This window comes from Triticum aestivum, chromosome 2B (assembly GCF_018294505.1).
Source record: "Triticum aestivum cultivar Chinese Spring chromosome 2B, IWGSC CS RefSeq v2.1, whole genome shotgun sequence".
In the NCBI taxonomy this organism is placed as follows: Eukaryota; Viridiplantae; Streptophyta; class Magnoliopsida; order Poales; family Poaceae; genus Triticum; species Triticum aestivum.
The window spans coordinates 52763992-52769736 of NC_057798.1; the positions used below are offsets into that span (position 1 = coordinate 52763992).

Below are 5745 nucleotides of genomic sequence, written 5' to 3' on the forward strand. Positions count from 1 at the left end.
ATAACCATATTTTACTCTCGCATGAATTGTATTTTTATTTGTGAAACCTGGCTTCGCTTGAAACATTGTTAAAAACAACCATGGTATAGACAACTTAATGCATGAGCCAGTTAGGTGATTACTATTGGTACATACTAGTGGTTGGGGCGCACCCTGATGCGCCTCCTGAGCGGGAGCTGAGCGGTGCCAGGTAGGGCGCACCCCTTCCATGTTTTTATGTGTACACATGCCAGATATCACCAACTATGAATTTAATTACAAACTCATTGAATCACTTATCACTGATGCAAAGTCAAGTAGGATTACACTTATCACTGATTCAAAAGTCAAGAAGGATTACAATCTAGAAGTCATAGCAAAAAATTATTGCTTCCAATTGAAACAAGCTAACAAAAAATAATTGTGTACTGGATGGCTAACCATCAAGCAGCGGTAGCCACCCATGCTTCCAAGGCATGATGATGAAGCAACACATAAGCAGTGGCTACCAATCTTTGCGCCATCGCGCGACCCCCTTGAATCTGAACACTGGCATGGGCATAGCTGCCAACACTGGCATGGGCATAGCTGCCAGCAACATGCCCTCGGCTGGTGATCTTGTGGATTTTGCTATCCATCATTTTCCATAATAATGAAAATGCTCCTTGTCGGCCCGGCCGCCGTGCCGTATCCATCCTGCATGGCGCCCAGGTAGACTGCACACGCCTCCCCGACCTTGCTGCCGCAACCATGCGTCGCTGCCGCAACCATGCATCCGCGCCTTTTGAATGTGACACCTTGTCGAGCCCCCTCTGCCGGTCCTCTTCCTCATCGACCCGGACCCGTTCGATGCACACCGTCCCTTTTGCTCCATCAGACGTACAGGTAGTTAAGGTACAGTATGAGGCACACCACGAGCTCCAGGGCCACACTGGAGCTGCAGCAACCCCTGCCGCCGCCCTCGTCATGAAAATGAAATAATACCTTCAGTATGCTTATCAACAAAGCAGCAAAACTACTCCTAAACAAAAAAGTGATGGTGCCTCAAAACCAATATATCCCCCTTGATGCAATCTACAAACAAGTGGTTTTGAGTTAGATTCATAAAATGTCAAATCGAAATTTGGAGTGGAAGGAGACAAATAAACCTTCCATAAAATTCTTCAGAGATTTCAACAGCAAGAGAAAGCTTCCGTGTACTGTCACGGGCGAGCATGCTGATGAGATGACAAAGTCCACTGCAGCAGGCGTACCCTCCATCCGTTGATGTCGCCAGCGCGGCGACAACTTGATGTCATTGTTAGCTTGTTGTGTGTCTATGTCAGTTATCATATTAATACCAAACAAGCAATGGAAAATGAAATCTTAAAGAAATTATTTTGTGATTATGTGGGCATGAAATATGCTAATGCATTGCTCGAACAGACATCTGCATAAACAAAGTGGAAAGCAACGACAAATTATGAAAGTATGAACCAGAACGTACCTACAAAATGTAAATGTGTTCCCTGCCACTGCACATTGACGAATGGAATTGCAAGCTCTCTTTCATATTCTCAGTGGTTACTCTGCAAAGCATCAGATCAAGTGATCAGCAATTGTATCAGCACCGCTTGAATTCTTTGTTGCAGTTAAATGATAAGTATAGAGACCTCCTAAGAATAATGTTTGCTAAAAATTGCATGTATGCAAGCCAATACCTTGTTAGTTGTTACACGACAAAATTGACAATGGTAATCAAGGCTATAATTAAATTACCCAATCAAAACTCCATTTTGCTGGTTGAGTCCCTTGAATTGCATTTCTTAACATATATAAACAAACTATTAGGATAAGGTACATGATGGTTCTTCAGGAAGCTGATTCCATCCAGAAAAAAAAAACACCATAGACAGAGGCAAAGCAACCTATATTGATGAGCAACAGGAAACATCAATCTAAAAAATTGCACCGGTTTGTACTGATATTCAAAGGATGCTTCCAGGATTAGTTTTTTCCAAGATTTGTACATAAGCAACATGCTGTTCGGAGGCAGCCTGCGTCAAACTGGACACAGACGACAAAAAGTTAGTGGGAAAAGTCTGCTTGATCTCTCCATCGACCATCTAAACAGCGTGCAAGATTCTTATTGATGTTGTGACGCTTTAACAGAACATTCCACATTTCTTCTATAGTGCATATATCTAAGGCTTACATATGCCTTTGGCAGCAGAGTTAATGCCCAAAAAAGGCTTATAGCATAGTAAGTGAAGCAACACTATACATTGGCTACTTCCCAGCAAAAAATAGAAAAAGAAATGCCACTGATTTTTAGGTATATAAGCAAAACAAATAAAACGTGAAAAGAAGATATCTTTTTATTTATTTTTTCCCATGATTAACTTATGACACATGTTTTCCAAAACATATTTCATATTTCTCACAGAATAGGTCTCAGTGTTTCCACTGATGCTGACACTCGCATATATGACATTAGTTTGAAATTTGTAGCTAGACGAATGATGGAGGTTTCCAGCCTATTAAAACATTACCATTGGTCATGATCGCCACACCAAATGATAATTTGGCACCAAACGCATGGATATCTCCAAAACTATTGATGGCATGTAAAGGTTTGAAGATAAAATTGAAGACCCATTTATGAAAAAAAAAATCACGCAAGAACATACGACAAAGTCTTCAGAAGTCATATCTTACTATTATGAAAGTAAAAATAAATAATTTGGTTGTGCGTGTAATTTAATTAGCATCACACTCTAAATCCGTAAGTTAGATAACACTCACCCTGTGGTGACCAATCTAATAGGATGCTTTTCTATATTTGGATTAGAAGGATTGGAATGCATCCATTTATCTGTGCCTATCTTCGTGATGTACGCTGTTGCTTCTGTTCTTCCTACTTAGTTCAGAGCGGATTTCCTTAGCGCCTGGTTAGAATTAAGTCTTGAAGTATACATGCCCATATTTGGATCGTCTACGGAAGAAAGAAATCATGTATCTAGTAAGCATTAACATGCACATTTCTGTTGCATTCCTTCTGTTGGTGGATTAACAACAGATAAACTCACAAAACTACAACAGAGGATAGCAGAATACAAAAGCAGAGCAATGGGTAAGAACTGAAAGAAGATGGAAAAGAAAAATTATGAAATCATAAAATAGTTTCCATAATCCTGCACTACCTCCAGGATTGAGTTGTTGCTCAATTGATTAATTAGCATGCCTCTGAAACCAAGGATTTCAAGTGTGATTAATAGATTTAGCATCTTATAAAGTATTTTCTTCCGAGGGAATCTTATAGAGTAGATGATGTGCCGACAATTTTTTAGCTTTCCATGGTTAATAGTAATACCTACTAAACAATATGTTGCGGCTGTTGCCTGCTCCCGGTACCAAAACCTGAATTGGTTGGGCTTCACTGTTGGTTAGAGTTGGCGTGCACGAACCTGCACTGCTCCTCGTATTTGCAACTGCATACACCATCCAAAACCAGCATTAAATACAAATCCACAGCGCACGGCGGACATAGGGCAGGAGCAACGAATTCGATTCAATGGCCGTGTTTGAATTAGAGCAGGGATGGATCAGGTTACCTGTCATGCTGGTAGTTTCTGTAGAGCTCCGGACGTCGATTCATCGCCGGTGAAGGGGTCGATCCTAAATGACAAGCAAAATCATGTACTACTATGCGAACCAAGATAATATGATCGTCATAACTGAGACCAGAGGTCATGGTAGTCAAGCAGATATGGCTAGCTTGTCCAAACTAAAGAAGCCAAAAGTATACTACTGTAAGAACCTAAATTTATTTTGATTAGACAGTGTAAGGTAGCCATATCTCAGTAGTATTTTCTTAATAAAGCACGTCTGATTATGATATTTTACAAACTAAATTTAATGAAGGGCCACATCTAAAGCAATGAAATAGTGCACTACCAGCAGCAGGCAATTAGTGCTCCAAACCAAATGGGGGCCATTGTCGGCAACTTCATATTAAAGTTCAAATTCTAGTTTGTTCATATCAGAATCTACAAATCAAATTAAAAGGATTATCGACGCAGCATTTCAAGTGTGTTGTGTGTATGTATATGCAAACACACATAGTGCTAGTTCATGATTCGAAATATGTAGGTGGGAAGGTGTGAAAGATAGCAAGAAATTTCTATATCATCAACAGATGAGAAGAGTGAACACGAGATCTTACGCTTGAGCCGAAGAAGTAGTGGCCGTCCATATTGTTACAAGAGGTGCTGGACATTGACGTGGCTGAAAATACTCGAGCAATTTGTACAGGCACCCACTCATGAAATTGCCTAGCTAAATCTGGTCATCAAAAAAATTAACAAATGTGCAGCAGATGATCCAGACTATAAGAAAAAATAATTTACTATCAGTATTCACAGCATCTAAATACAGGTGCCTCATGAGTGCTTTGCTCCCTCTGCTGGGGACGTTGACAACTAGCTCTAAGTACGTTGGTGACCTGTTTATAATTCAACTTCTTAGAGTACCTTTGCCCTTCAACAAGCTTGCATGCCTACAACCAATTTGTAGGAAACACTGGACAAATGCTATCTAATTAAAACATGAGGAAGCATTCATGGATAGATACAGTACCTCCATAGGCAAATATACAGGCCGATAATCACTTCCAGACTGCAGGCAGGGCCAAGTAGTATACTGCAGATTGCAGTTGTATATGTCCTTGAAGGCTTGAAGTACTGAACGACTGGCATTATTGTTCCTCTCTCATCAACAGGAAATCTAACAACAACAAAATAACAGGAGTAAAACAACATTAGAGAGAGAAAGTAACCACCTACAGATATCAAATGCATGGGCCTCAGGTAGAATGTTGTATGCAAAGCTATTCATCTACCCAATTTCTCACACACCAACATGAACAAACAAGCAACAAAGGCCTCAAGTCTATAAGCCACATCTTTCCAGCAATACAATGGGCTAATTTGCTGTTCTAGAACATAGGGACTAATGACAAAATCGAATATATAACATCATACGAAAAAGATTATTACTTCCGTTGGCTCAATGTGGACAGGAGTAATTCCTGTTATCTTCTATTTTCTGATTTGGTCTTTCTGGTGGTTTGTTTTAACACGAACACCACGCAGTGCTTTCTTTATCTACATATATAATGGGTATGAAAGAAATTAGTCAACTACCTGCAGCCAATAACATTGTAGTCTACATAACCGTTTTTTTTTTTTACTTTGCACGGTCCATGTCCGTTAGCGGGCGTGAGGCATCATGTAAGTCGAGGAGCTCTTGCACAAATTGGATCATAGTCACATGCTTGAAAACGGATGTAACAAATATATCTAAAAAACAAAGTGTGAATTAGATAAATAAGACGATAATCCTCACCATAGATAAAACCTTACAACTCTCCAAGCACAAACAGATGTAGCATGACAGTAAATAAAACCCTAGAAAATGCCATGGCTCATTGTCCAGCACACATAGAAAAATTCACCATGGCTCGACACGCAGAGGCACACATCACATAAGGGGATGAAGAACACACTCAGGAGCTGGTTTTGGGAGGGGAGGAGGGGTTCGTACCTCCTGCCTACTCAGCCGCCATGGCCAAAGAAGGGCTAGGGTTGGGGCTGCTTCATGATCAGAGAGAGATGCTCTCCTGTAGCAGAGAAGAGAGGGAGCTTCACGAACGGAGAACCAACTCCAAATCGAACACAAAAGAGATGGAGAGAGCACCTTGTCCATGGCGTTCGATCTGGGGCGAGG

The 5745-nt window shown here is 40.6% G+C and overlaps 1 long non-coding RNA gene across 7 annotated transcripts; it reads right to left on the bottom strand.

The window, feature by feature from the left end:
- Positions 1-282: 282 nt before the first annotated feature.
- Positions 283-5745, bottom strand: LOC123043426 (uncharacterized). Of its 7 annotated transcripts, none has more exons than XR_006419183.1 (7): positions 5716-5745; positions 5563-5638; positions 4184-4743; positions 3573-3636; positions 3332-3449; positions 1466-1547; positions 283-1295 (listed from the first exon to the last, which is right to left on the bottom strand). It is a non-coding gene; the product is annotated as an uncharacterized lncRNA (long non-coding RNA). The 7 variants fall into 7 exon arrangements; XR_006419184.1 differs by lacking the exon at positions 5716-5745 and having other exon boundaries at positions 283-928; positions 1128-1295; positions 5563-5707; XR_006419181.1 differs by lacking the exon at positions 5716-5745 and having other exon boundaries at positions 283-1053; positions 1128-1295; positions 5563-5707.